Here is a 12,651-nt window from a genome sequence, read left to right on the forward strand (position 1 = left end):
ACTTAAGGAGAATAATATAGGTCATTAAAATGTTGGTGTCCTTCATATAATTCTGAATGATAATATAATTATGTTCTGTACTGTGCTGATTTTCTTAAACCCCTTTATGGAATACTATGGTTTTCGTTTCCATTTTATATTTGAGTACTTAACCTAGTTACTATGGAAATTACTGCAAGTAACACTTTGTATAATAATGATAGCTAATTACCAGCAGTTTGTAAGCACGAAGGACGGATCTTAAAATATGCATAAAACGGAGCGCCGATCATATTCCGCTGATGGAGATTTAAACGGTGGAAGGGCAGGCCCGAGAATATGGAGAGTAGTTAAGAGTTTTAACGACAGGGGACTTAGTCGGCGAGCTTCACGTAATCTAGAAGAAAGTTTAAAATGCTCTTAAAATTTCACTACGCTTTCGGCATTGAGCACTTCTCTACATTGCCTCTGTTTAAAGTTCGAGTACGTGTTGACATAAATATAAACGAAGTTTTTACTGGCCTTGTAGACGCTACTTCTAAGTGTTGAGATAAAATTTAAGATGACTTACAAAAATTGTATCTTCTTTCACGTCACGTGACGATGGCCGTGACCTCTATAACCAGCTTTGGTCGCAGAGGAATTCTAGGCAGCATGGTTTTGTGCCAGCTCGCAAATCCTTCCGGACATTGGTGCATGCGACCGTCCCAACTAACAAAATGTTCATGACATTTTGTCGATGCTCGTCTCTGATCTCTTTTGCTTGGGATATAACTAAACAATATTAGATTTTCCATGCCATCATAGTCGCGACGGGCTATATACTGTTACCGTAAATGTGTTTGTCCGTCGAGCTAATGATAGGATTTCCAGCATTCTTAAGTATCGCAATTCAAACGCATCTTTAGCCGGAGATTGGGTTTTCACGTTCAGGTCGCAAAAGCGAACAAGAGAATGGACGAGATGAGTGTTCGCATAAGTCATACTTTTGTGCTGCACTTGATGTTGAAGTTCCTTAAATTGTATAAAATGCATCTCACCGCAGATTCGGCCATTTGAATTCTAGGGATTACAGACAATCCCATCATTTCTGATTACCGATCCGGGACGAAAACTGTATATATCCATGAAAATGTGTAATTACGAAACTTCGATACTTAAGCATTTTACATTTTAGACTATTCCCAGGGGTAATATTCTAAGTCATAAAACTATTGTTATGCATGCGGCGTCATTTTTGTAATAATAGTTACAAATTGTTCCTTCGTAGTGTTTTCTGACATTATCGTGGTTGTTTTCAAAGTGTTTTCGTATCCCAGGACTTTACCAAGTTCATTGAAGTGAGTGGGAAGTTTCTCTATTTCCATTAAGCAGTGTACTTATGTTATCCAAGCTTCTATAAAGCGTCAATAAAATTACAGTGTATTTATTATATTTTCAAACAGCTTCAGTGGCAGTGTACCTTGTTTATTAACCACGTCATTGTTACCTAATATTCGAAACGGGTTCGAATCTTGAGAGATGATCCATGTGATTATCCGTATTTCCCTTCTAGATCGTGGTAATATGCAAGTGCTATAACCGAACAAACAAAAGGAGTATGAAAATTTTTATTTGAACTTTTAAAGACTTAAGAATAGTCACATGAATATAACATCTAGAAAGATAATATTTAATTTTATCCGTTTATCGCCGAGCGTCGTATTGTGAATGCATTTAGTATTTATTTCTCACTGACAAAAAGTTATATTTAAAAACAAATTTAAACTAAATTTATTAAATAATTACAATTCAATAATTTTCTATTAAAATGTCTGTCATTGGTAAGTAAAGTTACAGTAGGTTACCAGGTAATTGTAAGAATAATGACATAGCAGTTGTTAAGCAAATGTTAAGTAATAGTGGAATAAAACATTTTTTTTATTATGTATAGTCATTAGAACATAGATGAAGTTTGGCTGAGTATAAATAACTAGTTGCTTTAAGCAGGTTCTCATTAAAGTTCTGTGAAGTTCTACCGAAGCTCTGAACTCAGTGGGGTGCTCATACGTAAGTAATATCTACTCATTAGCTCCTATCGATTTAGGATTAGGTAGACATGTGCAGTGCTTCATGAGTGGTAGTATTTAAGGGTATCTCTTGCAGGATAGTTCAATTGCAAAGTCGGTACAGCGAGTGCCATATTAATCTCACTTCATTTTACGGGTAGTAGCAAACCCACTCAGGGAGTTAAATTTCGATATTGGGACCAATTTTTGTGCTTTATACAGTTCCGCTTACAAACTGAGGAATAAACCTGCGGAGGGTTTTAAAGGTATGTTAATAAATGATTTACGAATTTTGCTCTACTAGCTCATGTTTTTGGAAAAATGGTAGATAAATCCATATTTTATTAATATTGTTTTAATGTCTTTCACGTCAAAAGTAAGGAAACGATTTCCATGACATTTTGCATTGTTGTTGTGGATTACGGAGAAGGATTTGATATTTGTATGCGATATGCGTTATTTATATAGGTACCACTATGTAGGTACATAAATAACGCATATCGCATACAGATAAGCAATATAAGCCATTTTTACGACTCGATGAAAAGAACTCATTTGCGACTATAAGCTGAATTTGGATAAGGTATTATGGGAGTAAGATAAGTGCGTTAAGAGAGATCTATTTATTTTGCACGCTTTGTAATTAAATAACAATATTCATGTGTCCGTAACATTTAACAGTATGTCGTACCGTGTTCCTAATTAATTAGTATTCAGAGCTAGCCAACGCAATGCATAACAATCTAGTCTTGTATCTTAATTACAATTTAGGAGCCTATAGTGTGTACCTATGTTTATATCTACCTAATTACAATAGATAGATAGCTATTGGATACGTAATAGCAATCATGTAAGATCAATGTTTTCAAATTCAAAATTTTTATATATTATTATGAGACATTTTATCATAAGGTACTTAATATTTGTGATATCTTTCGGTTTCACAACGTTGGTTGATGTCAAATAAATTACGTAAAACTATGTTTGCTACAACTTCCAAAGAGTCAGTGCAGAAGAAGCGGTAGCCAACTGCACTGCAGCATTTTCTTCAATAACGTCTACTTCAAAATTATCCAAAGTATAGACGATAATTATGTGGACGAGTGAATACATTGTTATGATTAATTGATATATACGAAATTCAAATAATAAAAAATATAATTTTATATGGAATGGTAATTTTAAATAAATGTACAGTATGTACTGAATTTTTTAGGTAATCATCAGTCTTATAATGTCTTCTCACAAAGTACTTTCTTCAAGCAGTGACAGGTTTAGCAACCTGTCACTATTTGAACCTCAATTCTATTATTAAGCCAAACAGCTAAAAGTGGCCTATCCGTCTTTACAAGATTGTGGGCTCTGTCTACCCCGCAAGGGATAAAGACGTGATTCTATGTATGTATGTACATCAGATTTATTGAGTGACTTGCGTGTAGCGTCATTCCGTACTTACATACATATGATCACGCGTCTTTATCCCATACGGGATAGATAGAGCCATCAGTTTGTAAAAGATTGAAAGGCAACGTTCAGTTGTATGGTTTAATGATGAATAGGATTCAAATAGTGGCAGGTTCCCAGCCCATCGCGTAACAGAAGAATTCCCAGTTTATAAAAGAGTATAGCGTGCGTGTCCTAGGACAATACCTGAAAAATACCTTGAGGAATAATAAAAAAGTTATTTAGGCTATCAGCCGAGTGTCATCGTTGGGAACGTTAGCTCTGATGAGAGACTTAATAAATTTTTGGAGTGTTGTTTCATTCAATCCCAGTTTCAAAAATATATAAGTAATTTTATTATCAATAATCCCCCACACATTTCCTTCAAATGCAACTTATGCCGATATTAGGTACGTTATTTAAACGTTGCGCAAAAATGTTTGACAACTTCGTCTGTATAAACAGCTGCACTTTACCCATCGAATTTACTTAAACATCTGGCAATTCAAGTTCTCAATGTGTTTTCCAAGAGTGTTTCCAATAGTATTCTCAGCGGTTGGCTTCAGTATTGGGGTTCACTAAAGACGTTAGTTATTTCTAGGTGTATACAAGATTATTCCCATGGCTCAGTCCGCGGGCATTTTAGGAAATCCTCTCTTAGTGCACCCGTAGATTACATAAAACACCTACATCCCTAATTTCAAATGTCAGTCAGTGTCTTCTTTTATAGTTTATTTTATTATATATTTTATTGGTTTTTTCTTAAATTATCCTAAATTAAAAAGTAGACGTGAACATTTATTTCATTTATTTAATCCCAACTTATGAATACGAAAGTAAGTTTGTTACCTCTTCACGCGTTACCTACTTACTTAAGTACCTACATGTGTGTAAAATAACAAGTAAGAATTATTAATAAATAAATCTACTATTTTGATATCATATTTCGGAAAGTTTTTCTGATTTTAGTATTGAATTGTCTTATATTTAAATAAATATTCCACTGACAGAATTTCGTTTTACGAAACATTAATTAAGAGTTGGCTGAAAAGTTTAACTGTGACTTTGATTAACAGTTATTTAATTACCTACCAACTCTACTGTAATCCAGAGCGACCTGCGACCTGTTTCATGAAACAGGTACCTACTTAAATCTAAACTAATAGAGACATAATTAATGGTTGGATTGAACAGACGACTGTCTATTAATTAAGAAGTTTAACTGTTATAGGTATAGTATAATTAACACTCGGTGTTTCTAGGATCTAGGTTTTGAACTTAATTTGAGATAAGTTATATTTTCTGATGTCTAGCGAATACTCTTAATTTCTCTTTCTCGCCATGGCGTTGCGTCCACCTAGTTACACCCACCACACTGAGCTTTTTGACTGGGATCTACTTTCAGGGATTCAATGCCCAATTGCACCCTGGGCCTTGGGCCTTTGCGTTGAGAATAACTCAGGAATTCCTTTCTCCAATGAAAACATGTTTGTGTAAAAGAAAGGTGATTATATATCAATAAAAATTAAAAATTAAATAAACATTACACACGATATTTTGTCATTTTTGCATCTGCTAATGACGGATTTTACGAAATTGCAAATGATCAAAAGCTGTATTGCAGAAAAATATCGTAAGTATATAAATCCAATAAAAGTTTTAAGGGTTCCGATTTTTTAAGGTGACCACCATCATGTTTTACGATCTTGCAATATCATGATCAACCAAGTATTGTTTTTTGGTAGGTTTGATTTAGAATTTGAATCCAAATAAATCAATGGTATATATTTATACATCGGCCGCAGTATATTAAGGTAATGACAGGCAATAAATGAAATAAACAATACCAATGGCTCACTGAAAGTAAAAAAGAATCTCGGTTGTTGTATTCTATGGTTTTTATATATTCATTTTTTTATATACCTATTCTGGATGGATGGATTATTTTTACACTACATTAACTTCATACTATTATGGAGAATCCATGAAGTATTTATTAGTCTTGATTTTTTTTAGTGCTTATTTAAAATAAATAGTTAATACGTTCTATTTGTCACTAAGTAAAGTTGCAATATACGAGGTGCTTTGTGGCAGCAGGGCAAAACATATTTCATAATAAAATTTTCATTCGAAATATGGTCTTATTACACGAGCTGAGCATTAGAAGCGTCTTTGATGTGCTTCCTCACATTACATCGTTTTGGGACATAGATGCATTAATCATCATTCATCGTTATTACGAGAAGACTTGTATGTCACATAATTTCTTGGCTTGATTCAGCAGAATTTTGGAGTACATCGAGTAATCCATCAGGAGGCTTTTATCATAGTTATATGCTATTGTTACACATTAAGGTTAAGAGAATGTAGAATAACAAATTAATAAAAAATTCTTCTTTATTTTCTCTTTACAATAAAGCGGTACACAAACAGTGCATGTCAGTATACCTGTCCTGGTACTGTACCCATACATCCCCATGTGACTCTAGTAAAGTGTGCTGCGAGAACCTAGTCCGAAACTTGATTATTAATTTATTCACTACTACGTGCTAAAAAAATACAAAATAACCTAAAATGAATACACTGGCTGATGTAAATGCACTGATATGATACGCCAAAGCTACATGCGACATCGCGTAAACATGTTGAGTCAGCATATTGAAGTTCAATGGACTTACATCGAACCGGCAGGTACCATATACCATAGATAGATAGAATACCCTATAGTGCAAAAATAACTTACTTTAACTTACGCTTGATGCAACTAAAATAATTTACATGAAGAGAGAATTTTGTGACATATTATTTAATGTTCCGGGTGGTAAGAGCATATTAAGAAAATAAGTTACTTCCTAATAAAAATATGTACATAAATGTAAATATAATAAATACTTACAGAAACCGTTATAAATAGTTTATCAATTACGTGTTTTTTTCTTCGTTGTCATGATTTACAGCATGATTAGGTATGACTAGGACAGTATGTAATTTATGGTCGGGCGTTCACTTTAAACGCTGGTAAATTTTCTATAGTTGACTGCCCAAAATTTTAATATTAATTTATTGTTTAACGCATTTTTAGGTATTGTTTAAACACTCACAAAATTTGATTAAAATATTGTTCGAACGTTGCAGAAAAGTTACACCCGTTGTAGGGAAGGGGCATAAAGTTTTTTAATACTAAAGTTTTACCTGAACTACGTTCGATTTCTTCTTTGACTTACGAAAGCATTAGTTATAAATCATAAGCGGTATATATCTTATATATTAGATACATAATTTTTTTAAGAACATTACATAAAGCTTCAGGTAGTTTAATTTATATACACAAAGTTAAATTTAAGCTTGTTGTACCCTCTTCTGGAGTTAGATCAAGCAATATAACGTGTTTAGTCTAGAAATGTTTACAGGTTAAATTTTTGACATTCTTACTTATTAGAAATGTAAAATTTGTTATTAAAATATTTTAACTACTTACTAGGTGTAATATTCGTATTACACCTGAAACATTAGTTAAAACAATTGTACCTACTACGCGCCTGCGTACCTGTCGGTGACTGCCTACAATATTTAGTCTTATAGGTGTTATAAGTCTTATAGTGGTATAATTTTCTTTCGACATATTACCTATAAATAATATTATATTTAAATAGTTACTTATTTTACACTGTATGATGATACTCGTACATGAATATAGTAATAATGGTATCCAATAAACCACTGTTCGCTTCAGCGCTATTACGATTCTCAGATTGGCCCAGCAAAAAGTCAGCTATCTGGTAGCTGGCTACAATGTGCGGGTATTTCATGCAGTTACAGCAGTAATTTGCTTGAGTGAGAACCGAGCGTCGGCCTTCATTCGATTAGTCTCGTGTTGAGGACGAGCACTGCTCAAATCCAAAAATGACCATTAAACCATCATACGATACATTCATTTTTATATAATAATGGTCATTAAATTTGTTTATTACCTTTAATAATGATCTGTCGTTTTCGTTTACACGTTTTGTTTTTAAAATAAAGTCAGTGATCTCAATGAAAAATTTAAGCTTTATAATAGAACGTTTGTCTTTATTTCCGAAAAGTTATTCATCACCCCCTTGGCGTTACTCGCAGTAATGTCATCAATCTAAGAAGTAGCCTAGGTTCGGCTTCTGGTTACGAATATGTAGCGGTTTAGCCAAGTTTTCCCACGAAGTAACTCCCATCTGACCTTTAAAATGTTGACACGCCCAATTGCCTCCGTATGACCATCAGCGAGCTTTTAAAATATTGTAGGTACGTAACTCAAAAAAGAGTCATTGTACATGGCTGCGTGGTAAACGAACTGCTCTTGCAACGTTATTATATAAGTCCCAAAACGTAACTCGTGCCAATTATCTGATACATTTCTGAGTTAGTTTTTGTTGCTCACACTTTGCTAATAGACCAAACAAGATTTATTGATTTGCAATCGGTTACGAATTGAAACTGTCTGGTGAGATTAATGTTGGCGTCACGTGCGACCCTTTCGCTATGGACCGACGCTAATTAAGAAGTTCTCTCGATCGACATAAATTCCATCACATCAGAGTTGTCGCGAAAAGTTTCCACAGTTAAATTAAATTAGTTTAAAAGACGAATCGGATAATTTAGAGGCTAAGACCAAAACGGCTGAAGAAATAACCTTAGTTAAAGGGTAATTAAAACTTCGTGCCGTTTGAACTTGTTTGACGTATTCACGAAGTATGAAATTGTTGATTAATTATACACGTCCCTTCTTAAACCCGACTATTTTATTTGAGCGGGAACAGAGTTGCGTGGAAGTTACAGTGTAATTACAAGTCTCGAAATACAAAACTCATTAACGAAGATATATAAACAATACATAGATACAAGATAACTAGATGCTTGCAGCTTTGTAAAATGAAAAATAACGTAAATTTTTCGTTCCCGTGTGAATTTCAGGATTGATTTTATCAGTCAGTAACTTACGAACGCAAAGGTTTTATCTATATAAAGTATATAAAAAATATGTAGGCAGAACCACTGGAATGCAACATTTAGCTGAATGGCTTAGATAAAGGTACTAAATCATCGGTTTAAAGAAGAATCCTAAGTATAGCATTTCGCATGATTTCACTCATAAACCTATAAATCACAACGAACTGTATAGAGCAGTATGTAGTGCAAAGCCAAGTGCGGGTAAGATAAGTCTGTATGCAGTGAAGCACTTTCGTTTGGAGACGTCTGAGTCGCACAACTTAGTCGTTTTCCCGACTCCCTCCTAGCTCTCGGCTCCACTACAGACTACTCTAGCCGTTTTCGAGATTTCAACTTCTTCAAGATTCTCGTCATAGAGATAAATTCGTATATATAGTAGTAACAAGACCTGCTGAAATGAGATTTACTTTTCTACATTCATGGAATGTAGGTGCTGTGACATATCGATTTTTATTGGAGTGCAGTTTACATGACTTGTAACTGAAAATTATCGTGTAATATATTTATTTGCTAACAATAAAACTGATCAAAGTCCATTCTCACTACAATATCTAAAAGTCTACATTCCTAAAAACGACAAACGTACAAAAAACCATTATTACCCTTTGAGACTGCGAAACAATGGTAATTGTCACACTGTTTTATGCAAATAAATATCACCATATTGTTGTCTTCAAAAGCAAAGTGTCAACTAGAGAGGTGGGATTCGTGCAATGATATTAAATTTTACCTGAAACTTGATTTATGAAAGTCGGTGAGCAGCAATTTCCCTGCGGAAGCGTTGCCAAGGCGACGAAGCAGCTCGGCAGCGAAATCTTGAAAATATCGCCTTAATGTGATGACCTAGTGTTATTGCTACATATTTTTGTGCGCTCATGTCGCGGGAAGCTGGATAAATGGCTGAATAACTCAAGCTACGGACACCTTTTAAGAAATCGATAGTAATGGAGAATTTAATGGCAGTCATAAATTGTAACCCATTTTTAATCGTGGATCTGATTTGTAGTCTGAAAAAATACGACCTCGTATATTTGAGGTTTATATTTTACAACACATATTTATAGAATTAAAATCTGAATTAAATTACCTGGTTTCTAGATTAAAAATAGGATTCCTAAAGTTATCTTTTCCATAGTTGACTCGGTAACTTTAACTAGAAGATCTTATAATTGGAGGTTAAAATATGTGCCTATAAAAAGAAAAACTCGTAATTCGATAAAGTAATTGCTTATATCTCGTGATACTTTAACTCGGGAAACATTCTTGTTTTCCTATTAGCAAAAAAGAAAATATAATAAAGAGCATCTTTAATTCATATCAATACTGATCCGCCGCAATATCGTGTTGCGAGGGGTTATATTCTTGCCATTAAGGGACAAAAGAGGTCGATACCCACTCACATAATTAATACTGTGCGCAATAATAAACCATGACTTTTACTTCGACTACGACGCGCCTCGTCGCTGAAAAAAGATGTGTAATTATCAGTGGGTTTCTTTTATGGGCTGGTTAACGACTTTTGGAAGTAGAGTCAGCAAGAACAATAGGGTCTTTTAGTGGCACTTTGCACTGATTTATGAAATGTGGCGCTGAACTATTGAACTTGGAGTAATATAGAGTTTTGGACGGAACGTTAGATGTTTTGAGAACTGTAATAAAATTTTATTGATTTATCGAAAGTAATTTGTTTTTACGACTGAGGCTCTTATGGACTTTTGACCACAAAAATAGTTTTGGTTTCTATTGGCTGTACAAACCAAAGGTTTCTGGTATAAAGAACCTCTACTTAAATAAGTTATGTCTCTGTGAAATAGACAAGTTGCAAGACTAAGAAGGTAGAGATGACAGTGTAAACAAAATTCACTATAGATAAAAATAAGCTATTCAAGAATTTGCTAGTGTAAATAGTAGCTGCATTGATATTTAGAGTCCTGTCGAGCGTGTGCCAAAAGAGTTGAAATATCAAATACTTTGAGTGGATGTTCACGTTCCGCGCCGCGCCCGTGGCATCCGAACACAGCGAATGCATTCAGTCGCAGAGATCGTGGATGCAAGTGACGTTTAACATGATAGAATGATAAAATATGAAATACCTAGTAAGGTTTTATCAGGTAATTGGCTCCCGGAGAAATGGATGTGTTTTGCAACTATTACGAGTATATCCCTGATTGTAACTTTGACCCAAAATTCAAGGGCAATCTCTTGTTGATGGGACCTTCTACATTTTTCTCCATATGAAAACTTCAGAGGCAAGAACGTTTTTAGCCAGGAGATCGTCAAATTACTCAAGTTTTCTTATCAATACTTTTGTTGATCAAACGATTTTAGTAATCCAATAGGTATAGGTACAAAAAAAGTTGATTGATAAAAAGAATTACATTTAAATATTATTGGAATGCGAGACCTCGGGCAATTAGGAAAATGGAAAAGACATTCCTCCTTACATTCTAAATTCGGCTGCGTGATTGGCATACGGCAGAAGACGTAATTGTATTCCAGCGATTTGAGTATTCCAACTGCCTGATAATTAGAACAAGTGTCTCCTGGTGCCTCTAATTAATTCAATAGGCAAAATATGGAGAGTACAAAATGTTACTTTAGGTTTTAAAAGATGATAGAGGTAACAATCATTTTAAAATAGACAACGGGTAAGTAAGTAATAAGACAATTTTTTTTTTTGTCTTAATCATGCAAGCATATTATGAATTTTTGTTCTCCGCTTAATGTGATGGACCACCGTCTTTAACTGACCCCTTGTAGAAGTAAGGTTAAAAATATGTTCCTTCTACTCTTTTAACGCATATGTTCTCAATTTAGAAAATTCAAATTACCTAAGAAACAAGCTGCGATGATCACAATGACCATTACGGCTTTCTTATATGATACAATACCCAAGTTGGATGATGGAAGGCGATATCTGAAATTTCCTTTCTTACTTGATTTGAGGGGAAACGCAGACAATGAAACACATCGTAAAAACATCAACTTAGGTTGCTTACTCATTTGGAGCATCCTTAGTGTATGACAGTGTGTAATCACCGGAATCCTGGAAGTTGTATTTCAGCACAAACAAGTGGTGTTGTTTATTCCACGTTAATTGGAATTGCCTCGTCGTTTTTCGATAAATATTTGATCGTGTTTGTATTTTGCGTATTTCTAAGAAATAATTATCTCGCTTAAAACAATCGCAATGTTATTCAACTAAATCCAATCATAAAGAAAAATAAAATGTACATTTTATTATAATTTCATCTACAAATACAAAAACCTCGCCGTAAAATAGTCCAAGAACCAGAATATAAATATTTGTATTACCAAAAATATGACTTACATTTTAGGCTCTACCGCAGACGGATTAAAAAAGGGCTAAAATTTTTATTTCATTAATCACCCGCCGCACGGAGAGGAGATTAAACAAATTGTACGAATTAAGATTTCGTGGAATCCTTTCATGTTTAATTTGAGTAAATGCTCCCAAAGTTATTAACAAATTCTATTCAATATAATTTTCAGTTTAGTTTTACAATTCAATAGATGTATTGATATCCCTAAAATGGAATATCCATCAAAACGGTGACAGGTTTCAATACGGATAATCAAATATACATCAGATCTTAAATTCATTTCTATCCTTTCAGAAACGGGGTTCCTGATGATGTACTCAGGCAGGTTCCACATCAAAGGATAGATTGTGTAATGTATAATGCAGAAACCAATTGAAAGCTGTATTCAGCCTCGTATCTACCGCTTCGTCACAATTTGCATGGCATGAATTAGTTACCGCCGTCAAAGGTTCAGTTCAGTTCGGAACAATTGGAAACTATTAGAAATGTTTGTCAAATTTGCAAGAGAATGAGGGTAACGATCAGAAATTTGAATTCACGCAAAATTATGTTTGGGTAGTAACGATAACTATATCGGTCGGGTTTTATTACTGGTTTAGGCATAGCAGTCATCTGCGACTTTGCGCGGGAAAATAATGCCTATGCTTGACCTAGAGTCTTGAACAACCTACAAAATGGTTTATAAAGAGAAAAGGTTCGCTTGTGCATTTTTAATTTATACACTCTTATAGTAAAGCATTATTATCGATTTAAATTCTTTGTACGCGCATCACCTACAAAAAGAATCCCAAGATAATTAGCCTATCCCTTAGTCGCCTTTTATAACGTCCATGGGAAAGAGATGGAGTGGTCCT

This window comes from Amyelois transitella, chromosome 4, assembly GCF_032362555.1.
Source record: "Amyelois transitella isolate CPQ chromosome 4, ilAmyTran1.1, whole genome shotgun sequence".
Taxonomy (NCBI): Eukaryota; Metazoa; Arthropoda; class Insecta; order Lepidoptera; family Pyralidae; genus Amyelois; species Amyelois transitella.